We start from the raw sequence: 24,795 nt of genomic DNA, 5'->3' as shown, positions 1-24,795 counted from the left end.
TGTGTATGTAACCTGTTCCACCTTAAGAGAGCTTAAGCCTGTTCCACCTTAAGAGATGTACTACTTTCTCAGGCTGCTGTAGACGTAATACCGGGGGTGAACACACCGGTATATAAGCACTGTGCAGTAATCTTGTATTCAGTATAGTCCCTACCTCCAACCAGTAAAGACCTGTTTTTATTGTTACTCATTAGTCTGTTTTAATTAACTAAATAATTCACAGACTTAACACTGGCGACGAGTCAGGTTCTTACCCTGCGGCAGTTATTCCACGGCGGTTGAAGAGAGGTTTCAAACCTCACCACTCACCACCCCACTGGAAGTGACAGGCATTAGGACCCTGAAGCCTCCATCAGCTTGTGAACCGGAGTAGAAGACAGGACTGGGGAAGAGAGAGGTATAGGGCGATAGCGATCGGCAGATAAGGGCCGGGCCGCTTTCAAGTGCGAGGCGCAGCCGGGCCATCGATCGCATCCGCTGATAAGGGCCGCACTCGGGGGCTGAAGGGAGACGGCGTCGGGGGACGGGTGAAGACCGACAAGCGCGGGAAAACCGCCATTTTGTGGGCGGAGGACGACGGCAAGAGCGGGAAGCCGCCATCTTTGATAACAAGTAAAGAAAATAAAATCTGAGAAATTGCAAATCTACAATGCCTAAACACGGGAATATTAGCACCTTTGATAGTGACCTCGAAGATTGGGCCATATATGTTGAAAGAGTAAAAAATTATTGTAAGGCCAATAAAATTCGTGACCAAGATAAAGCTCTAACATTATTAAATTTAATGGGTGCGAAGACATACGGGCAATTGAAACACCTGTTATCACCAGATGAACCGGCGGATAAGACGTTCGATGAGATTGTTACTGTCCTGAAAGATCATCTAAACCCCACGCCGCTGATGCTAGCGGAACGATTTAAATTTTATGACAGAAGGCAGCTACAGCATGAAAGCAATGCTGAATATTTGCTGGAATTGCGTAAATTAGCGAAATATTGCCAGTTTGGAACGGGACTGACAGATGCACTATGAGACAAATTTGTGTGTGGTTTATTTAAACAGGATACACAAAAGCGACTGCTCGAGGAGAATGAGCTGACGCTTGAGAAGGCGGTCACTATGGCAGCAGCACACGAAGCCGCAGCGAGAGGCACGGCAGTAATGCAGCTACGGTCACCGGAGCTCAGTGCACACAAATTGGGTGTGAGTTCTGGCAAATGTTATCGTTGTGGAAAGACAACGCATGATCAGAACCAGTGTTGGTTTAAAAACCAAGAATGTAGAACTTGTGGTAGGCTTGGACATATAGCTAGAGTATGCAGGTCAGTGAAGAAGACCAGCAACAAGAAGTCACCGCAAGGGAAATACGCAAAGGTACACAAGGTGGCCGAACAGGAGTCCGATTCAGACGCAAGCAGTATTGAACTGGCTAGCTTAAGGGTACTCAACGTTGGTAAGGGTGCAGACCTCCAGACAATTTGGGTTACTCTTCAGATAGAAGGAGTCCAAGTAAAAATGGAATTGGACACTGGATCGGCATTGTCGGTCATGAATAAGAAAGATTACAGAAGGTTATTCCAACATATTCCCCTACAGGATACGGAGATTATATTGACAACCTACACGGGGCAGAGAGTGTACCCCATCGGGACAATAAAGGTTGCAGTGGCCAACAAGGGCGAAGGAAGTCAAATAATGGACTTATATGTGCTACCGGAGGGAGGTCCACCACTACTAGGCCGGGAGTGGTTTAGAAACATAAATATGGACTGGCATTCGCTAAAAGCCATAAAGAGTGAGAACTCGGTGCAGATAATCAGCCCAGACTCTAGAACTGATGATGGTAAGACCAACCCATGTGCAAAAGACAAAGTTTCAGCACAGAATTCCACTGAGCAACAACAACATAGTTTAACAGAGAATTCTGAGTCTGTCAAGTCTACTGATATGCACATTTTTGAGGGACACTGGGCTCGAACTCAACTCCATTTCAAACTACAACAGCAATTAGAACAAATGATTCGCCGTTTTGAGCAAGAGATGAATGAAATAAAAAAGTTCTTTGTTACAGAGTGGGAGAATCTGGAAAGTCAACAGAAGCAACTGATGGAGAAAATGGAGCAGGAGCACACCAACCATCTGCGCGAGGAGGCCGAACGAATCAAAGCTGATTCAGGTTCTGAAGGTGCGTGCCATAATCTGGTGTCAGAAGAGTTAACGGTCAGCCAACTCCTTCATATGCTGAGGGACAAGACTCTGAAATGGGAAAAACTTGAACACGAGCTGCGATCTTCAAAGGAAAAGGGTTCGGAGCTCTCAAAAGTCATTGAGATGGCTGATGTGACGACACAGACTGAAACGACTGCAACAGAGCAGCCATTGGATGCCAAAAGTACGCTGACTCACGTCAATGTAGAACAACAGACCGCTGAAACAGCTGCTCCGGTAGAGGGATTGCATAGTCCGATCAATCAATCTCCAAAGGAAGTTGAAGTATTAAAATCACAAATGAGGTCACTAGTAAACGACTTGCTGAAAGCCCAGAAAAAGCTGGATGCAGAGGTACACATGAAGAAGTCTCTTCAGGAAAGATGTCTGGATTTGGAACAAGAGCTGGCTAACGTCCAGCTGGGTATGGAGGAAATAGACGACCCTCTCACTGGTCTAGCTCAGGACGACACCGAATATTACCATGACCTGGTGGACGACACCGAATATTACGATGTCCTGTCCTGCCCAGCTTGTAACTTCGACTCCCAAAGTGCAGAAATCATGGAGGAGCACCAAAAGTCTACGGAACATCGGGAGAAGCTGGCTCTACGACGGAAACAGGAGGAAGAGAAGGAGGAACTGCGCATGCAGCTGGCAGCTGTGGCAGCTGACAATGGAGCCCAGAGAGTCTCCAAGAAGCAGAAAAGGAAAAGTAAAAACAGAAGATGACCCATCTGAACCATTATCACCTCTACCAGATCACACACGTGGTCCCTCCGAACGGAGCCAAATCAGTTCGGAAGTTCAAGCTGTTAAATCCATGAAAGGACTATTGAATGAGTAACGTGAACCGACTACACCACAGAGATTGAATCTGTGAACTGTTTTCCGCAGAGACTGAATCTGTGATATGTTACGTTAAACATGAAGTTATATATGTATATATGTTATTACGTTATGTTAAATGGGGGGGATGACTATAAAGCTAAGAAGGGAGGAGTGTTGTGTATGTAACCTGTTCCACCTTAAGAGAGCTTAAGCCTGTTCCACCTTAAGAGATGTACTACTTTCTCAGGCTGCTGTAGACGTAATACCGGGGGTGAACACACCGGTATATAAGCACTGTGCAGTAATCTTGTATTCAGTATAGTCCCTACCTCCAACCAGTAAAGACCTGTTTTTATTGTTACTCATTAGTCTGTTTTAATTAACTAAATAATTCACAGACTTAACAGGTGTCATCGACTGTGCTAACAAGCGGCACTTACTCACCAATAACCTGCTCACTGATGCCCAATTTGGGTTCCGCCAAGACCACTCGGCTCCAGACCTCATTACAGTCTTGGTCCAAACATGGACAAAGGAGCTGAATTCCAGAGGTAAGGTGAGATTAACTGCCCTTGATATCAAGCCAGCATTTGACCGAGTCTGGCATGAAGGAGCCCTAGTAAAACTGAAGTCAATGGGAATCAGGGGGAAAATTCTCCACTGGCTGGAGTCATACCTAGTGTAATGTATATACCTTTAAGGGGGGAACTATCTTTTACAGCTCATGTATACTGCAGTACCGGCAGTGACCACACCTGTATATAGCACTGAGTAGTAATCTGTACAGATCAGTTCCAGTGAGAGCCACGTTTAGTAAACACCTGTTGTACTGTTCTCCTGCAGTCTGTGTCTTATTATACACGGACACAACATTGGCGACAAGGCAAGTTCGAACCTACCTGCAACTCTGCATCACCTCCCGGGGATTCGTTCCTGGAGATCAGTGGATTGGAGGTCAAGGCCAGAGACTCGGGCGTTGACCACGGGCAACCGCCCAGTCATCCAGCAGAGACTCGAGAATTGCGGGGGAGGCTGTCGAGAGCCAGGCTTGGCTTTCCAGTCGAGGTGGTCCAGTGAAACAGGCTGGCAACAGGTAGTGCGCAGACCCTTCCCGGACAGCGGCGGGCTAGAGCCCGACTGAGCGGCACAGCAAAGGGCCGAGCAGCGTCGACGGGGGAGAGAGAGAGAGGGCAGAGCACACAGGGCGCAGCCGGTGTTCAGGGGCCGAGCAGCGTCGAAGAGAGGGAGAGAGAGACGCGCAGAAACCCGCGAGGCACCGCCATTGCCATGAGGACCGCCGAGAGCGGCGTTGGCAGCAGCGCAGGAGAAGCGCGCAAAACCTACAGGGCGCCGCCATTGCCACGAGAACCGCCGGGAGTGGCGTTGGCAGCAGCGGGGGAGGAAGGAAAGCGTGGGAGACGCCATTTTAAGCCATTGGGAGACGCCATTTTAAACCACACCCAAAATGCCGAAGAGTGGCAGTATCACCGCATTTGACAATGAAGTCGAAGATTGGACTACATATGTCGAACGAAGAGAGGTATACTGCAAGGCAAATGAGGTGTCAGATGACAAGAAAGCGTCGGTATTGTTAAATTTAATGGGTGCAAAGACGTATGGTTCATTACGAAATCTAGTAACCCCAACGAAGCCAATGGAAAAGAGTTTTGAAGACATAGTAACGATACTACAGGAACATTTAAACCCCACACCGCTGCTGATAGCAGAAAGATTCAAGTTTCACAAACGGAACCAGCATAAGGATGAAAGCAATGCTGATTATTTAACAGAACTGCGCAAACTATTGAAACACTGCCAGTTTGGAGCGGGACTGGCAGATACCTTAAGGGACAAGTTTGTGTGTGGGCTTCAAAGTGAAGGAACCCAGAAACGGCTTTTGTCTGAAAAGGACCTTACACTGGAAAAGGCTTTCAGCATTGCGGTATCATATGAAGCAGCAGCACGGGGCGCTGCAGAGATACAACAAAGACCGCAAGAATATGGCACAAACGAAATGTCATATGGAACAGAGAAGTGCTATCGCTGCGGCAGAACAACACACGACCAGAATGATTGCTGGTTCAAAGAGAAAGTGTGCAGACAGTGTGGAAAAGTAGAACACATAGCACGAGTCTGCAGGTCGGGAAAGAAAACCAGTGATAAGAAACCTACCAAAGGAAAGTACAAGAAGGTACATAAGATGACGGAGAATAGTTCAGACGAACAAAAGAGTGATAACAACTCCGAAAGCAGGGAACTGAGTTGTCTGAAACTACATAATGTGATCACAACGGAGGATCACCGAACCATTTGGGTCACTCTCAAGATAGCAGGAGTCCAGGTAAAGATGGAATTGGACACAGGATCAGCCCTAACAGTCATAAACCGACGGGACTACGAGCGGCTATTCTCACACATACCCTTGAGAGACACAAAAATTATTTTGAAGACGTACACGGGGCAAAAAGTCTACCCCAAAGGAAAAATAAGGGTGACCGTTATATATAACGGTAAGGAAACACCAAAACTAGACCTGTATGTATTGCAAGATGGAGGACCACCATTACTGGGACGTAAATGGATCCGGAAAATACAACTGGATTGGCATTCCATACAGGCACTGACTGTGGCTGACAAAAAGGATGACGACGTCACACCTGGGCGACTGTCAAAGATCCTAACTGATGCGAAAGAAGTGTTCCAGCAAGGACTCGGAACACTAAAAGGCATGACAGCGATGATTAAAATTGAAGAAAACGCAAGCGCAAAATCTTTTAACGCCAGACCGGTACCTTATGCGATCCGCCCAGCCGTCGAAGCAGAGCTGGAGAGTCTGGAACATTCAGGTGTACTGTCCAAGGTAGACTGGAGCGAGTGGGCTATACCCATCATCCCTGTGATGAAAAAGTCGTTGAGCAGCACGCCTGGGGAACCAAGGAAGGTTCGCATCTGTGGGGACTTTAAGGTAACAGTGAACCCGGTCCTTCACACCGTACAATATCCACTTCTGCGGATTGAAGATATTTTCGCCTCGCTATCTGGAGGGAAACACTTCACTAAGATTGATCTGGCCCAGGCGTATCTGCAAATGGAGGTAGAGGAAGCATCAAAAAAATACCTCACAAGCAACACTCATAAAGGTCTCTACCAATACAACCGGCTGGTATTCGGGGTAGCATCAACTCCGGCTATTTGGCAGAGGGCAATGGAACAAGTCCTGCAAGTGATCCCAGGGACCCAGTGTTATTTGGACGACATCCTGGTCACGGGCGAAAATGACAGTGATCACCTTGCCAACCTGGAGCAGGTGCTCACTAGATTGCAGGAATATGGGCTCCGAGCTAACCGCCCCAAATGCGAGTTTTTTAGAAAACAGATCTCGTATTGTGGCCACGTTATTGATAAAGTGGGGTTACATAAGTCCCCAGAGAAGATTGAGGCAGTAGTCAAGGCTCCAGCACCGGAAAATACGTCACAACTGAGGTCGTTCCTCGGGCTGGTAAACTACTACCATAAGTTCTTGCCAAATTTGTCTACAGTACTACACCCACTGAACACCCTACTGCAAACTGGGGTGCTATGGAAGTGGAGTGACGAATGTAGACGAGCTTTCCAGAATAGCAAAACACTAATCACATCGAAAGAGGTATTGGCCCATTACAACCCAGCATTACCAATTCGGTTGGCATGTGATGCGTCACCCTACGGCATTGGAGCGATGCTGTTGCACAAATTCTCGGATGGCTCAGAGAGGCCAATAGCCTTTGCGTCACGATCACTAACCTCAGCCGAACGTAACTACGCCCAGATTGACAAGTAAGCCCTCAGCCTAGTGTGGGGAGTGAAAAAGTTAAATCACTATCTTCACGGGCAGAAATTCACCTTGCTGACTGATCACCAGCCTCTTGTCTCCATTTTTAATCCGAAGAAGGGCGTTCCGGTGATGACTGCGCAACGACTACAAAGATGGTCACTTTTTCTAGGGGCGCACCACTATGAGATTGAATATAAGGGCACGAAACAGCATGGAAATGCTGATGGGCTATCACGCCTGCCACTGCCTACTGCAGAGGAAGCACCAGCAGTGGATCCTGTCGAAATATTCCATTCGACTATAGTTGAATACCTACCGGTAACTAACGCGTGTATCAAAAAGGAAACCCGAAATGATCCGACACTGTCTCGGGTATATGATTTGACGGTGAAGGGATGGCCAGCACATGGCGACTCACTGTTGCCAGCATTCTCGACAAGGAGAGAACAGCTGTCAGTGTGCCGGGGGACCTTGATGTGTGGATCCCAAGTGGTAATTCCACCCAAGTTAAGGGATAGAGTGCTCAATGAGCTTCATGAGGGTCATCTGGGAGGGGTAAAAATGAAAAGCCTAGCCAGGGCTTATGTGTGGTGGCCGGGAATCGATAAACAAATCAAGGACCTGACTAAGAGCTGCTCAGGATGCCAGAAAGTCCAAAATGCAGCACCACAGGCCCCTCTACACCCATGGGAGTGGCCCTCCTCTCCATGGCAACGGGTGCATATTGATTTTGCTGGTCCATTCATGGACTCAATGTTTTTAATAGCCGTGGATGTGCACTCGAAATGGCCTGAGGTCATCAAAATGTCCTCCACCATCACGGAGAAAACTATTGCAGTCCTACGGACCATTTTTGCCAGGAATGGCTTGCCAGAACAGATTTGCTCCGACAACGGACCACAGTTTGTGTCCGAAGAGTTCCGGAGGTTCTTGAAAAAGAGTGGGGTAAGGCATTACACATCCGCCCCGTATCATCCAGCCACAAATGGATTGGCTGAGAGGTTCGTACAAACCTTTAAGAAGGCAATAAAGGCTATGTACAATGACAACATTCTGCTGCAGCACAAGGTGGACAATTTCCTGTTCGCCTACCGGAATGCGACACATGCAGTCACCAACCAGGCCCCAGCCATGATGTTCTTTAACCGAAGGTTAAGATCTCGCCTGGATTTTCTCAGACCAAATGTACGAAGAGATGTTGAGAGTAAGAAATTCCAGCACATCCATGAGAAGCCAACAAGGAGCTTCAATGTAGGGCAACCAGTCTTGGCCCGCGACTACCGAACAGAAAAATGGCAGCCAGGAACGATATGCACACGGCAGGGCCCACTAATGTACACAATGGACGTTGGGGAGAGCATCATGAGATGCCATGCTGACCAGATCCTAGAGTCACAGGAACAAGTCAACCCCATGCCTCGCCCATACGTACCTGGTGATGAACCCGACGTACAGGTCGCATCTACCCCAGAAACAGTAGCATCGGAAGCTGATGAACCAACCGACGACAGGGGGCCAGAATCGCCTCCGCACCAAGAGCAAGACACTCGGGAAAGGCGCTATCCAGAAAGGATCAGGAAGCCTCCCCAAAGACTGAATATATAAATAGACTATTTTCAGCTAATGTTGCATGTTAAAAGTGTTAATTGTAATTAGTTTGATATTTAATTGTTAAATGTGTGTTATGGTACTGTTAATCTAAAAGGGGAGGAATTGTAATGTATATACCTTTAAGGGGGGAACTATCTTTTACAGCTCATGTATACTGCAGTACTGGCAGTGACCACACCTATATATAGCACTGAGCAGTAATCTGTACAGATCAGTTCCAGTGAGAGCCACGTTTAGTAAACACCTGTTGTACCATTCTCCTGCAGTCTGTGTCTTATTATACACGGACACAACACCTAGCACAAAGGAAGATGGTTGTGGTGGTTGAAGGTCAATCATCACAGCCCCAGGACATCACTGCAGGAGTTCCTCAGGGCAGTGCCCTAGGCCCAACCATCTTCAGCTGCTTCATTAATGACCTTCCCTTCAACATAAGGTCAGAAATGGGGATGTTCGCTGATGACTGCACAGTGTTCAGCGCCATTCACAACTCCACAGATAATGAAGCAGACCATGCCCGCATGCAACAAGACCTGGACGACGTTCAGGCTTGGGCTGATAAGCGGCAGGTAACATTCGCACCACAGAAGTGCCAGGCAATGACTATCTCCAACAAGTGAGAGTCTAACCACCTCCCCTTGACATTCAATGGCATTACCATCGCCGAATCCCCCACTATCAACATCCTGGGGGTCATCATTAACCAGAAACTTAACTGGACCAGCCACATAAATACTGTCAGAGGCTAGATATTCTGCAGTAAGTGTCTCACCTCCTGACTCCCCAAATCCTTTCCACCATCTACAAGGAGTGTGATGGAATACTCTCCACTTGCCTGGATGAGTGCAGCTCCAACAACACTCAAGAAGCTCTACACCATCCAGGACAAAGCAGCCTGCTTGATTGGCACCCCATCCACCACCTTAAACATTCACTCCCTCCACCACTGGCATACCGTGGCTGCAGTGTGTACCATCTACAAGATGCAATGCAGCAACTTGCCAAAGCTTCTTCGGCAGCACCTCCCAAACCCGGGACCTCTTCCACCTAGAAGGACAAGGGCAGTAGGTGCATGGGAACACCACCACCTCCAAGTTCCTCTCCAAGTCACCCACCATCCTGACTTAGAAGTATATCGCCGATCCTTCATCGTCGCTGGGTCAAAATCCTGGAACTCCTTACCGAACAGCACTGTGGGAGTACCATCACCACACGGATTGCAGCGGTTCAAGAAAGTGGCTCAAGGGCAACTAGGGATGGGCAATAAATGCTGGCATTGCCAGTGATGCCCAGATCCCATAAACGAATAAAAAAAAACTCCTGAGACTTGAGCACAGAATCTAGGAGAACACACCAGTGCAGTACTGAGGGCGTGCTGCACTGTTGGAGGTGCTGCCTTTCAGATGAGATGTTAAACCGAAGCCCCGTCTGCCCTCTCAGATGAACATAAAAGATCCCAAGGCACTATTTTGAAGGAGAGCTGAGGAATTCTCACAGGTGTTCTGGGCCAATAGTTATCGCTCAACCAACATCACTGAAACAGATTAGCTGGTCATTATCACATTGCTGACTCTTCTTCTTGTTGGCAATTGCCAATTTAAAGTTCAGCATGTGCCCCCTTATCACATTGGTCTTTGTGGAATCTTGCTATGCGTAAATTGGCTGCCGTGTTTCCTGCATCACGACAGTTACTATGCTTCAAAAAGTAATTAATTGGCTGTAAAATGCATTGGGCTATCCTGAGGTCATGATAGGCACTATATAAGTGCAAGTTCTTTCTTTCTTTAGAAAAAATACTGTGCTACACCTTTATAGGTAGGGTGTCAAGGCCTTAGAGAGGGTGCAGAGGAGATTTACCAGAATGATGCCAGGGATAAGGGACTTGAGTTAACGTGGAAAGCCTAGAGAAGTTGGTATAGTTCTCCTTAGAGCAGAGAAGGTTAAGGGGAGATTTAATAGAGTTTTGATAGAGTAGATAGGGAGAAACTATTTACACCAGATGAAGGGTCGGTAACCAGAGGACACAGATATAAGATAATTGGCAAAAGAATCAGAGGGGAGATGAGAATTTCTTTACACAGCAGATTGTTATGATCTGGAATGCACTGCCAGAAAGGATGGTGAAAGCAGATTGAACAGTAACTTTCAAAAGGGATAAATACTTGAAAAGGAAAATAAATTGCAGGGCTATGGGGAAAGAACAGGGGTGATTGGGACTAATTGGAGAGCTCTTTCAAAGAGCTGGCACAGGCAAAATGGGCAGAATGGCCTCCTTCTGCGCTGTATGATTCTATGAAAAAAGGATATGTAACAAGACTGAGAACAGTGCAGCTGAAGCCTGGGAAAGTCGGCTCAATACTGCCGAGGAACAGCTGATCGTGAGAGGAATGTGACTTTACCTTAGATTCAACTGCATTCAGCTAATGGACTACAACACTTGACAAAGTTATTTTCTGTAGGAACATTGGGTTTGAGCTTTCCTTTGGATGATCAAGGTTTTAATAGCGGCAATTACATATAAAAGCTAGAAATCTATCAGCAACAAAGTGAGCAGACTAATAGGAACAGGAGGAGGCCATTCAGCCCCTCCAGCCTGTACCGCCATTCAATTGGATCATGGCTGATCTGAATCTTATCTCCATTTACCCACCTTCCTTCCCCAACCCCTAATACCCTTGCCTAACAAAAATCTATCAACCTCAGTTTTAACATTTTCAATTGACCCCCCAGCCTCAACAGCTTTTCGGGGGAGAGAGTTCCAGATTTCCACTATCCTTTGTGTGAAGAAGTGCTTCCTGACATCAGCCCTGAACAGCCTAGCTCTAATTTTAAGGTTATGCCCCCTTGTTCTGGACTCCCCCCACCAGAGGAAATAGTTTCTCTCTATCTATCATATCAAATCCTTTAATCATCTTATTCATCTCAGTTGAATCACCCCTTAATCTTCTATACCCAAGGGAATAAAAACCTAGTCTATGCAATCTCTCCTCATAATTCAATCCTTTTAGCCCTGGTATCATGCTGCACCACCCTCGAAGGACAATCACACACAAATTAAAACCAAACTGATTAGTGAATTTAAGAGCCTCAAAATGAGCCCCGCTGATCTTTACAAATTAACCTAGTGCTATAGCCGCTGGTGGAGAGCGGTACAAAATGGTGGCACACATAAATCATTGGGGTAATTTTAACATAAGATCAAAATACTACGGATGCTGGAAATCTGAAATAAAACAGAAAATGCTGAAAACACTCAGCAGGTCAGGCAGCATCTGTGGAGAGAGAAACAGTTAACATTTCAGGTTGCTGACCCTTCCTCCGAATAGGAAAACGTTTCCATGGCACTATTTTGAAAAAGAGCTGGGGAATTCTCCTAGGTGTTCTGGGGCAGTATTTATCTCTCGACCAACAATTTTAACCTGACTTGCCGGGATGGAATCCCACGGGATCGGGTGGAACGGCAGTTTTACACCCTGCCCGATATTGACTTCAGCAGAGAGTAAAATTGGGCGGGGTGTAAAATTAGCGTTGCACCCGATCCCATCAGTTTCCCGATGGGTGGGTCAGGTTAAAATTGCTCCCCCTCCCCCCGCCCAGGTTTCAGAGTGGCAGAAGCAGATCCAACTCTAGATATAATGCAGAAAACTGGGTTTTTGGTTCCGAAACACATGCCTTCAACAACAACAACAAGAGAGAGGTAGAGAGGCAGAGAGGTTCAGGGAGGGAATTCCAGAGCTTAGGGCCGAGGCAGCTGAAGGCACGGCCACCAATGGTGGAGCGATGAAAATCGGGGATACGCAAGAGGCCAGAATCAGAAGAGCACAGAGATCTCAGAGGGTTGTCAGGCTGGAGGAGTTTACAGAGATAAGGTGGGGCGAGGCCATGGAGTGATTTGAAAACAATGATGGGAATTTAAAAACTTTAGTACTTTAGGAACACTGTGCAATCTGTAATAAATGCCGTGTGAAAATGATGGCAAAGAACAAGCAAACAAGAAGCTCAATTGAACAGTGATCTCAACCCCTTTGACTTTTGAACCCTGCAGAGAAGAGAGTGGAACAGCTATTTTCCATGGAGGCCATTGAGGGCTTTGGTAGGCCACAAATTGGAATGAAAGTGTCACAAATTCTGCAGGTCAGGCAGCGGCCTGCCATTTTAAAAATTCATTCCTGGGATGTGGGCGTCGCTGGCAAGGCCAGCATTTATTGCCCATCCCTAATTGCCCTTGAGAAGGTGGTGGTGAACCGCCTTATTGAACCGCAGCAGTCCGTGTGGTGAAGATACTCCCATAGTGCTGTCAGGGAGGGAGTTCCAGGATTTTGGCCCAGCGACGATAAAGGAACAGCGATATATTTCCAAGTCAGGGTGGTGTGTGACTTGGAGGGGAACTTGGAGGTGGTGATGTTCCTATGTGCCTGCTGCCCTTGTCCTTCTAGGTGGTAATGGTTGCGGGTTTGGGAGGTGCCGTTGAAGAAGCCTTGGCGAGTCACTGCAGTGCATCTTGTAGATGGTACACAGTGCAGCCACGGTGTGCTGGGAGTGAATGTTTAAGGTGGTGAATGGAGTGCCAATCAAGCAGGCTGCTTTGTCCTGGATGGTGTCGATCTACTTGAGTGTTGTTGGAGCTGCACTTATACAGGCAAGTGGAGAGTATTCCATGACACAACTGGCTTGTGCCTTGTAGATGGTGGAAAGGCTTTGGGGAGTCAGGAGGTAAGACACTCACTGCAGAATATCCAGCCTCTAACCTGCTCTTGTAGCCACAGTATTTATGTGGCTTGTCCAGTTAAATTTCTGGTCAATGGTGACCCCCAGGATGTTGATGGTGGGGGATTCGGTGATGGTAATGCCGTTGAATGTAAAGGGGTGGTGGTTAGACTCTCTCTTGTTGGAGATAATCATTGCCCGGTACTTGTGTTGTGCGAATGTTACTTGCCACTTATCAGCTCAAGCCTGAATGTTATCCAAGTCTTGCTGCATGCGGGCACAGACTGCTTCATTATCTGACGAGTTGCGAATGGAACTGAACACTGTGCAATCATCAGCGAACATTCCCACTTCTGACCTTATGATAGAGGGAAGGTCATTTATGAATCAACTGAAGATGGTTGGGCCTAGTACACTGACCTGAGGAACTCCTGCAGTGATGTCCTGGGGCTGAAATGATTGGCCTCCAAAAACCACACCCATCTTCCTTTGTGCTAGCTTTGACTCCAGCCAGTGGAGAGTTTTCTCCCTGATTCCCATTGACTTCAGTTTTACTAGGGCTGCTTGGTGTCACACTCGGTCAAATGCTGCCTTGATGTCAAGGGCAGTCACTCGCAACTCACCTCTGGAATTCAACTGTTTGTCCATGTTTGGACCAAGGCTGTAATGAGGTCTGGAGCCGTGTGGTCCTGGCGGAACCCAAACTGAGCTTCGGTGAGCAGGTTATTGCTGAGTAAGTGCCGCTTGATAGCACTGTCGGCACCTTCCATCGCTTTGCTGATGATTGAGAGTGGACTGATGGGGCAGTAATTGGCTGGATTGGATTTGTCCTGCTGTTTTTGGCCATTCGGTTCAATTTACTGGAGTGACTTGTCTAAACTTGTGTAAAAATATCATGCAACCAAGAGCAGCCAAATCGATTGTGAAGATTAAGACAGCTGAACTTTACCTGTGCTTACGAATTGTATCTTTACGTACTTCAAGGGTTAAATCACTTCACCCAACTGAACCCGCTCCCCACCCCAAAGTAGACGTCAGAACAGTCACAAGGACAGAGTCTTCTGTTGACAGGTCAAGTATGAAAAGACAGATGAAAAGAACTTTAGAAGTTAAGAGTTCTTAGGAACAAGGAAAGGGTCATTAGGGCGTCAAGCCCAACTCCTTTAAAGGAATATATTCAACCCCCATGACGAAGGAACCTTTGAATCCTCATTGTAGTACTCTCCCAGCTAAGTTATTGCATAATCTGGGGATCTAATCATAGCCAATAGGAACAGAGCCCCAGCTGAAATAAATTGAGAAGATTGCCGCTGTTTGAGGTGTAGTGCAATTCCAGTTAATGAAATCTGTTTGCACTAACTTTGGTTTCACAAAGGAGGGAGAAAAACACCTTTGTGTGAAAAGGGGCTTCCTAATTTCACTCCTAAATGGTCTAGCTCTAATTTCAAGACAATGGCCGTCTTAATGATTTCCGGAGAATATAATAAACTGTCCGCTCCTATTAAGAGGAAGAGTCTGTTTCTATATGTGTGCGCAAATTTGCTGCCGTGTTTCCTACACTACATCAGTGACTACACTTCAAAAAGTACTTTATTGGCTGTAAAGCGCTTTGGGACGTCCTGAGGCTGTGAAAGGTGCAATATAAATGTAAGTTATTTCTTCCTAACTATGAGATGGACTTGAGGGCCGATTTTGCAAAATTACACTCCCAGTGGGGAGCAGGCGGGACATTGAGGGCGCAGTCCCCACAATTTTTCATGCCCTGATGTTATTGGACAGGAAATTACAGGGGTGGGGCAAGAGGAGTATCCATAGCGGCCTCCCAGGAGCAAGATTATTTTTTTAAAATTCTGTTATGGGATCTGGGCGTCGCTGGCAAGGTCAGCATTTATTGCCCATCACTAATTGCCCTTGAGAAGGTGGTGGTGAGCTGCCTTCTGGAACCGCTGCAGTCCCTGAGGTGAAGGTACTCCCACAGTGCTGTTAGGGACGGAGTTCCAGGATTTTGACCCAGCGATGATGAAGGAACGGCGATATACTTCTAAGTCAGGATGGTGTGTAACTTGGAGGGGAATTTGGAGGTGGTGGTGTTCCCATGCGTCTGCTGCCCTTGTCCTTCTAGGTGGAAGAGATCGCGGGTTTGGGAGGTGCTGCCGAAGAAGCCTTGGCGAGTTACTGCAGTGCATCTTGTAGATGGTACACACTGCAGCCACAGTACACCGGTGGTGGAGGGAGTGAATGTTTAAGGTGGTGGATCGGGTGCCAATCAAGTGGGCTGCTTTGTCCTGGATGGTGTAGAGCTTGTTGTTGCAGCTGCACTCATCCAGGCAAGTGGAGAGTATTCCATCACACTCCTTATTTGTGCCTTGTAGATGGTGGAAATTCTGTAAGGACAGCTCTGCACGGATACCACACTTAAGAGTACTGTGCATAGTTCTGGGCCCCGATATTTACGAGGAGGCGGGGAGAGTGGAGGGAACATGGGAGCTCGGGGAAAACATAGCTTGGCCGAGAATGCAAATTTAACGGCAGGACCATGTGATAATTTTTCTCTTCCGTTTCCTGCCCGGCAGCCAGACAAATCGACTGGAGATCGGGGCTCGGGGGAGGTCTGCCGGGCGGGGAAACCAGAAGCAAGAGGTCACAGCCAGGGGTCCTTGGGGACGGTTCCTGACAATTAGAAGAGAGGGAAGTCCGGAGGCTGGGGCTTGGGGGCTTGGGAGAGGCCGACGTCGATTGCGGCCATGGGGAGAAAGGCCACGATTTGCAGAGGGTTGGCCGAAAGCTTTCTTGAGGGGCCAGTGGGAGCACTTCTGCTCCTCCTGGCCCACTAGGAATGCTACAAAAGACACTTACCTTCTGGACCAAGCGGCTCCCGCCTCCCTTTCACTACCGGGTTTCCCGAGCCTTGGGAAACCCGGCCGGCAACTGTTAAATTAAATCAGGCTCCCAATTACACTGTGGGAGCCTGATTTAAATATGTTAATGAACAGCCCCGCCCACTTCTCCATAAGCGACACTCACGTGCCACGAAACCCGCCGCCTTGAAAATGCCAACGGGCACGTACATGGCAGGATGGGTTTGCGATCACCGATTCTTAATTTTTTACACCCCCCTCCCTACCCCAACCCTCTCCCGCCTGACATGGGGGTGAGGGGTGGGGTTGAACATCGACGCCCTGGTCTCCATATTAAAAAAAGGATATAGAGGCACTGGAAAAGGTGCAAAGAAGATTCACGAGGTTGATACCAGAACTGAGAGGTTGAACCCAGAGAGTGGTTAGAATGTGGAACTCGCTCACACATGGAGTAATTAAGGCGAATAGCATAGATGCATTTAAGGGGGAGCTGGATAAGTTCATGAAGGAGAAAGGAATAGGAAGATATGCTGATAGGGTGAGATGAACTAGGGTGGGTGGAGTCTCGTTTGGAGCATAAACACTGGCACAGACCAGTTGGGCCAAATGGTCTGTTTCTGTGCTGTTAAATCCATGTAAGCTCTGTTATACTTGCATTAGTGAAGTGATGTGATATCAGACAGAACTGCTGCCCTCTCTCGCTGTTAATCACAATTATACCATAATGTAAGTGACAGCCACTCATCTGTCATGTGAAACCAACACTTTACCTGATGCTTCTCAATCATGTGGAAGATTAATGCTATTAATAAGAATGCATCTATCAGCTCACTGGATGTCACAATATGGGAATCATATTCTTCCAGTTGACAAGCAATAGTTTGCATTCTCTGCGTGTTAATTCAGAATTAATGAGTACCAGCCCACCTCTCGTGATCTATTTTCTAATTTTAAAAATTATGTATTTTTAAGTGTTGAAGGTTCTTGCACTCATCTGACTTTGTCCATCTGTGTATTTATAACACGGGCACTTTTAGTATCAAGTGAAGAATTTTGCATTCAATAAGGTGCCACATAAAATGTTGCGATGTATGATAAGGGCTCATGGGATTGGGGGTAATATATTAGCATGGATAGAGGATTGGTTAACAGACAGAAAACAGAAAGTTGGGATAAACGGGTCATTTTCAGGTTGGCAGGCTGTAACTAGCGGGGTGCCGCAAGGATCAGTGCTTGGGCCTCAGCTAATTACAATCTATATTAATAACTCTGATGAAGGGACCGAGTGTAATGTATCCAAGTTTGTTAATAATACCAAGCTGGGTGGGAAAGTAAACTGTGAGGAGGACACAAAGAGCCTGCAAAGCGATGTAGACAGGTTAAGTGAGTGGCAATAAGGTGGCAGATGGAGTATAATGTGTGGAAATGTGAGGTTATTCACCTTGGTAGGAAGAACAGAAAAAAAGAATGGGTGAAAAATTGGCTACTTTTAGCGCCCCGAAAAAGCTAGCGCCCCCGTGCCAGAAATTGAAAGGTAACACCCCAAGCAGGAGGTGGGGCACTACTCAAGCACACCCCCTCCCTCTTGGGGCGCTATCATTCAATATTGCGGCGCTACGTGCAGCAGCACCACACGCGCTGGCACGTAATGCCGTGGTACTACAGGCCTCCCTCCCCTAATTAAAGGGGCGGGTCCTAGCGCAGCGCGCACCAGGACCCTGCTGGACCACCTGATTGCACAGGGTTTGACAGGGTAGATGCAGGGATAATGTTTCCCCTGGCTGGGGAGTCTAGAACCAGGGGTCACAGTCTCAGAATAGGAGGTCAGCCATTTAAGACTGAGATGAGGAGAAATGTCTTCACTCAAAGGGTGATGAATCTTTGGAATCCTCTATTCGAGACAGAGATCGATAGATTTTTGAATATTAAGGGAATCAAGGGATATGGGGGATAGTGCAGGAAAGTGGAGATGAGGTAGAAGATCAGCCATGATCTTATTGAATGGCGGAGCAGGCTCGAAGGGCCAAATGGCCTACTCCTGCCAAAAGAGCCCGGCACTCAACAGGAGTGTGGGGCTGACAGATCGCGGCTGGCACCCAGCAGGAGGAGGTGAAAGGGGGCAGGTGCTGGCAGGCGGCCCAAAAAAATGGCCGCCTGGCACTTGCCCTTTAATTTGTGCTGCCACGGCCACAAACACGGCATCCTGACCCTGTCAGACATAGCGTCCAGCGGTAGGTCAGGGGTCGTGAGCAAAGTTGGGGCCGGGGCGCTGCGCACGGCAAAGACACCATCGGTGGAGACACAGCGCCGTGGGGCGCTACCAGCTACCGCTGCCGCTAACCGCCCGCTGAATTTTGCGAGAAGTGTTAGCAGTACGGCGTCACGCCCGGACACTAGGTGCTTTGCGGCCCGTTAGTGCCCCCTCGAGGCGCAAAGCAACCCAATTTTCCCCCCAATATTTTTTAAATGGTGAGAAACTATTAAATGTTGGTGTTCAGAGAGATTTAGGAAACACAGAGAGTTAGCGTGCAGATAAAGCAAACAATTAGGAAGGCAAATGGCATGTTGGCTTTTATTGCAAGGGGGTTGGAGTATAAGAGTAAGGAAGTCTTACTACAATTGTACAGAGCTTCGGTGAGACCACGGGCTGAATTTTGCCAGCACTCAGAGGGCGGGTTTGGAGCCGGGTCCACTGTCAAAATCGAAATGATTGACAGCTGGTTGGGAACCCGCTCCAAACCCGCCTCCATGTAAGTTTCCAAAGTGTTGGGTCTGCAATTTTAGAACAGACCCGACACCAAGCGGAGGAGGCATTTAAGATAGTTAAATGCTTGTTAAACAATTGTTAACTACTATTTTGCCAGCCTATTTCTATTCTCTCACTGTTTTAACAAGGTTCACGTCATTCGGAGATCACGTAAGGTAAGTAGGTCGGGTTCTGTATGTCTCCCCATTGCTGTGAATAGGTTGCAGCTGCAAAAGTGGTATGAAAGCTACCATTTCACAGCTGGTCACTTTCCAATGTCAGAAGCTTGAGCCTTCAGGACTTGGAAGACACTTTTGAGCTGTATGCAGTTTGGAAGTGTTTGGAGTAAACTCTCTATCCACTGTCACCTCCTTGGAGCAAGCTCTCTCACCATTGACAGATCGCTTCTGTCATCTCAACTTCAACTGCCATCTATTCCATCAACATCGGTGTCCTTGAAAAAACTCACCTTGGTCCTCTGAGTCCCTCCACGATCAGCCCCAACAACAACATCACCAGGCACACCAACATCACCAACAACAATACCAGCCTTCTCCACAATCACCTGATGCTGCACAGGACACAGGGCATCAGCGCCCGACAACACTGCTGCCCGGGAGGCCAGCGATGGCATCACCATGGCCAAATTTACTTCACTTGACACTGTACACCCTGGCTGCCACATGATGCGCCAGGTTAACACCACTGCACATCAACACCATAAAGCATTCCTACAATGACCAAGCCATTCCTTTCACGCTCATCACAACTGGGGTGGGATGGGGGGGGGAAGTTATGTCTCAACATTCACTGGAAATCACTAAGACACTTCCAAAGGTGAGCACAGGTGGTAAGGTAAAATATTGAAAATATAGATTTTAATGTTTGACAAAACATTAACAAAAACTTTACATGAACATTCGCTAAATCACCCTTGTGTGTTGTTAGTTCGTATACTTGCACTAAGATGAGGGTGAGTGTGAGGGGTGGCTAGTGAGATGGGGAAGTGATAATGTAGATAGAGAAGGATGGGTGGAGTTGCAAGGTAAGTTGGTGTGAGTAAGGATGTGCAGGAGTAGGGTAGGGAAGGCAGAGTGATGAGGATGTGATGAGTGTGCAATGTGCAATCAGGTTGCGTTGATCTCCTGGGGAGGTCGCTTCCGCCCATGGGAAGGGTAGCGAGCCTCCCTGCATGCTGTGACTCTCTCCATAAGCATATGGAGGGAGTCATGGGAGAGCCTGAGTGCAGCCGTGCACCTTTGCGCAGTGATTGTCAGTGTTTGCAGCACTTCAATGCTGCAGAATACTGACAGCAGAACTGTCAAGCTCAATTTAGACATGGCCCCTTTAAGGAAACTGGCTGATGACGTGTCATCAACTGACATCATCAGACCCGCTTCCTGTTAATTGGCCGGGAATCTCGCAGGGTGGGATTAACAAGCCCAATCCAGGGAAAATCCCTTTCACAGAGCGGCTGGAGCTGGGAGTGGGACCTGGACCCGCCAACGACCTCTCCCGCCATGATCCCACCTCCGATGGCAAAACCGCGGCCCACACCTGGAATACAGTGCACAGTTTTGGTCTCCTTATCTGAGGACATAAGAACATAAGAAATAGGAGCAGGAGTGGTTCATTTGGCCCTTCGAGCCTGCTCCGCCATTCAATAAAATCATGGCTGATCTTCTACCTCATCTCCACTTTCCTGAACTATCCCCATATCCCTTGATTCCCTTAATATTCAAAGATCTATCGATCTCTGTCTTGAATATACTCAACAACTGAGCCTCCACAGCCCTCTGGGGTAGAGAATTCCAAAGATTCACCACCCTTTGAGTGAAGAAATTTCTCCTCATCTCAGTCCTAAATGGCTGACCTCCTATTCTGTGACTATGACCCCAAGTTCTAGACTCCCCAGCCAGGGGAAACATCATCCCTGCATCTACCCTGTCAAACCCTGTAAGAATTTTGTATATTTCAATGAGATCACTTCTAATTCTTCTAAACTCTAGAGAATATAGGCTTAGTCGACTCAATCTCTCCTCATAGGACAATCCCCCCATCCCAGGAACCAGTCTAGTGAACTTTCGTTGCACTCCCTCTGTGGCAAGTATATCCTTCCTTAGGTAAGGAGACCAAAACTGTACACAGTACTCCAGGTGTGGTCTCACCAGGCCCCTATATAATTGTAGTAAAACGTCTTTACTCTTATACTCAAATCCTCTTGTAATAAAGGTCAACATACCATTTGCTTTCCTAATTGCTTGCTGTACATGCGTTAACTTCCAGTGATTTGTGTACAAGGACACCCAGGTCCCTCTGAACACCAACATTTCCCAATCTCTCACCATTTAAAAAATACTCTGCTTTTCTATTTTTCCTACCAAAGTAGATAACTTCACATTTCCCACATTAGATTCCATTTGCCATGTTCTTTCCCACTCACTTAGCCTGTCTATATCCCCTTGAAGCCTCATTGCATCCTCCTCACAACTTACATTCCCACCCAGCTTTGTATCATCAGAAAACTTGGATATATTACATTTGGTCCCCTCATCCAAATCATTGAGGTAGACTGTGAATAGCTGAGGCCCAAGCACTGATCCTTGCGGTACCCCACTAATTACAGCCTGTCAACCCAAAACTGACCCGTTTATTCCTACTCTCTGTTTTCTGTCCATTAACCAATCCTTAATCCATGCTAGTATATTACCCCCAATCCCATGAGCCCTAATTTTGTTTAATAACCTCTTGAGTGGCACCTTATCGAATGCCTTCTGAAAATCCAAATACAGTACAACACATCCACTGGTTCCCCCTTATCTATTCTGCTAGTTACAACCTCAAAAAACTCCAACAGACTTGTCAACTCCAACACAATTTCCCTTTCATAAATCCATGTTGACTCTGCCCAATCCTATTATTATTTTCTAAGTGCCCTGTTACCACGTCCTTAATAATAGATTCTAGCATTTTCCCTACTACTGATGTCAGGATAACTCATCTGTAGTTCCCCGTTTTCTCTCTCCCTCCTTTCTTAAATAGTGGGGTTACATTTGCTACCTTCCAATCCGTGGGAATCATTCTAGAATCTATGGAATTTTGGAAGATGACAACCAATGCATCCACTACCTCTATAGCCACCGCTTTCAAAACCCTAGGATGTAGGCCATTAGGGCGCTAACGGGCCGCAAAGCAACTAGCGCCTGGGCGCGGCGCCACTAATGCCACCCGCGAAATTCAGCGGGAGGTTAACGGCGGTGGTAACCATTAGCGCCCCGCGGCGCTGCGCTTCCGGCAATGATGTCATCACTGTGCACAGCATCATGCTCGCGCCCCGGCCACGATATTTGGTAGCTCGCCATGACTTACCACTGGACGCTATGTCCAACAGGGTGAAGGGGGCCTACCTGAGGCCGGGCGGAGCAAATTAAAGGGGAGGTGCTGGGCAGCCATTTTTGTTGCTGGCCGCCTGCCAGCACCTGCCCCGGTTGCTGTCCCTGGCCTCCTGTGCAGCACCCCCGCGGGGTGCTGGCTGCGCTCCGTGAGTCCGGCACTTCTCTTGCGTGCCGGGCTCTTTTGCTGGCACTCTGATCCCTAGTGGCCCAGTTGGGCCCGGGTCGCGCTGTGCTAGGCTCCTCCCCTTTAATAAGGGGAGGAAGGCCTGCAGTACCGCGGCACATTGTGCCGCAGCGCCTGGCACTGCTGCACGTAGTGCCGTGCTATTCACTCACAGCACCCCAAGAGGGAGGCAGGGTGCTTCCAGTAGCATCCCGCCTCCCTCTTGGGCGCTATCAGTGAATTTCAGGCGTGGGGGCGCTAACTTTTTGGGGCGCTAAAAGTAGTGCCCCAGCGAAGTTAGCGCCCCAAAGGGGGCATGACCCAATTTTGCCCCCAAAGTGTTGGAGGAGTGGCGAGAGGAGCAGTGAGTGCAGTGGCGCTATAACAGCGCAAGAGGAGCGGCAAGAGGATCAGTGAGAGGATTGGCGCTATAACAGCGCGAGAGGAGTGGAGAGAGGAGCAGCCAGGGGAGTGGTGCTAGAACAGCGCGAGAGGAGCGGCGAGAGGAGCAGCGAGAGGAGTGGCGCTATAACAACGCGAGAGGAGCAGAGAGAGGAGCAGCGAGTGGAGTGAGAGGAGTGAGAGGAGGGAGAGGAGCGAGAGGAGCGAGAGGAGCAGTGAGCGAAGTGAGAGGAGCGAGAGGAGCGAGAGGATTGAGAGGAGTGAGAGGAGTGAGAGCAGTGAGAGGAGCGAGAGGAGCGAGAGGAGTGAGAGGCGTGAGAGGAGCGAGAGGAGTGAGAGGAGCGAGAGGGGCGAGAGAAGTGAGAGGAGTGAGAGGAGCGAGAGGAGCGAGAGTGAGAGGAGCGAGAGGAGCGAGAGGAGCAGTGAGAGGAGTGAGAGGATTGAGAGGAGTGAGAGGATTGAGAGGAGTGAGAGCAGTGAGAGGAGCGAGAGGAGCGAGAGGGGTGAGAGGCGTGAGAGGGGCGAGAGGAGTGAGAGGAGCGAGAGGGGCGAGAGAATTGAGAGGAGTGAGAGGAGCGAGAGGAGCGAGAGTGAGAGGAGCGAGAGGAGCGAGAGGAGCAGTGAGAGGAGTGAGAGGAGGGAGAGGAGCGAGAGGAGCGACAGGAGCGACAGGAGCGACAGGAGCAGTGAGAGGAGTGAGGGGGGCGAGAGGAGCGAGAGGGGCGAGAGGAGTGAGAGGAGCGAGAGGAGTGAGAGGAGGGAGAGGAGTGAGAGGAGCGAGAGGAGCGAGAGTGAGAGGAGCGAGAGGAGCGAGAGTGAGAGGAGTGAGAGGAGTGAGAGGAGCAGTGAGAGGAGTGAGAGGAGGGAGAGGAGTGAGAGGAGCGAGAGGAGCGAGAGGAGTGAGAGGAGCGAGAGGAGTGAGAGGGGCGAGAGGGGCGAGAGGAGCGAGAGTGAGAGGAGCGAGAGGAGCGAGAGTGAGAGGAGTGAGAGGAGTGAGAGGAGCAGTGAGAGGAGTGAGAGGAGGGAGAGGAGGGAGAGGAGTGAGAGGAGCGAGAGGAGCGAGAGGAGCGAGAGGAGCGAGAGGAGCGAGAGGGGCGAGAGGGGCGAGAGAAGTGAGAGGAGCGAGAGAAGCGAGAGGAGCGAGAGGAGCGAGAGGAGCGACAGGAGCAGTGAGAGGAGTGAGAGGAGCGAGAGGAGCAGTGAGAGGAGTGAGAGGAGCGAGAGGAGCGAGAGGAGCAACAGGAGCAGTGAGAGGAGTGAGAGGAGTGAGAGGAGCAGTGAGGGGAGTGAGAGGAGTGAGAGAAGTGAGAGGAGCGAGAGAAGTGAGAGGAGCGAGAGGAGCGAGAGGAGCGACAGGAGCAGTGAGAGGAGTGAGAGGAGCGAGAGGAGCGAGAGGAGCAACAGGAGCAGTGAGAGGAGTGAGAGGAGTGAGAGGAGCAGTGAGGGGAGTGAGAGGAGTGAGAGAAGAGAGAGGAGAGAGAGGAGTGAGAGGAGCAGTGAGTGGAGTGAGAGGAGCGAGAGGAGTGAGGGGAGCAGTGAGGGGAGTGAGGGGAGTGAGAGGAGCGAAAGGAGCGAGAGGAGCGAGAGCAGCGAGAGGAGGGAGAGGAGCGAGAGGAGCGAGAGGAGCAGTGAGGGGAGTGAGAGGAGTGAGAGAAGTGAGAGGAGCGAGAGGAGCGAGAGGAGCGAGAGGAGCAGTGAGTGGAGTGAGAGAAGTGAGAGGAGTGAGAGGAGCGAGAGGAGCAGTGAGGGGAGTGAGAGGAGCGAGAGGAGGGAGAGGAGCGAGAGGAGCGAGAGGAGCGAGAGGAGCAGCGAGAGGAGCAAGAGGAACGAGAGGAGCGAGAGGAGCGAGAGGAGCAGCGAGAGGAACGAGAGGAGCGAGAGGAGCAAGAGGAGCAGTGAGAGGAGCGAGAGGAGCGAGAGGAGCGAGATGAGCGAGAGGAGCGAGAGGAGCGAGAGGAACAGTGAGGGAGTGAGAGGAGCGAGAGGAGAGAGAGGAGCGAGAGGAGCAGCGAGAGGAGCGAGAGGATCAGCGAGAGGAGCGAGAGGAGCGAGAGGAGCA

The 24,795-nt window shown here is 48.9% G+C and overlaps 1 protein-coding gene across 1 annotated transcript in view; it reads right to left on the bottom strand.

The window, feature by feature from the left end:
* LOC147112354 (isoaspartyl peptidase/L-asparaginase) overlaps window positions 1-24,795 on the bottom strand; it is a 594,372-nt gene that overhangs the window by 318,930 nt on the left and 250,647 nt on the right. The gene's annotated exons all lie outside the window — the stretch shown is intronic.

This window comes from Somniosus microcephalus, chromosome 9, assembly GCF_052327205.1.
Source record: "Somniosus microcephalus isolate GS21.2 chromosome 9, FLI_Smic_1.0, whole genome shotgun sequence".
In the NCBI taxonomy this organism is placed as follows: domain Eukaryota; kingdom Metazoa; phylum Chordata; class Chondrichthyes; order Squaliformes; family Somniosidae; genus Somniosus; species Somniosus microcephalus.
Note: the sequence above shows the minus strand (reverse complement) of the source record. Positions and strands in the feature narration are given on the sequence as shown.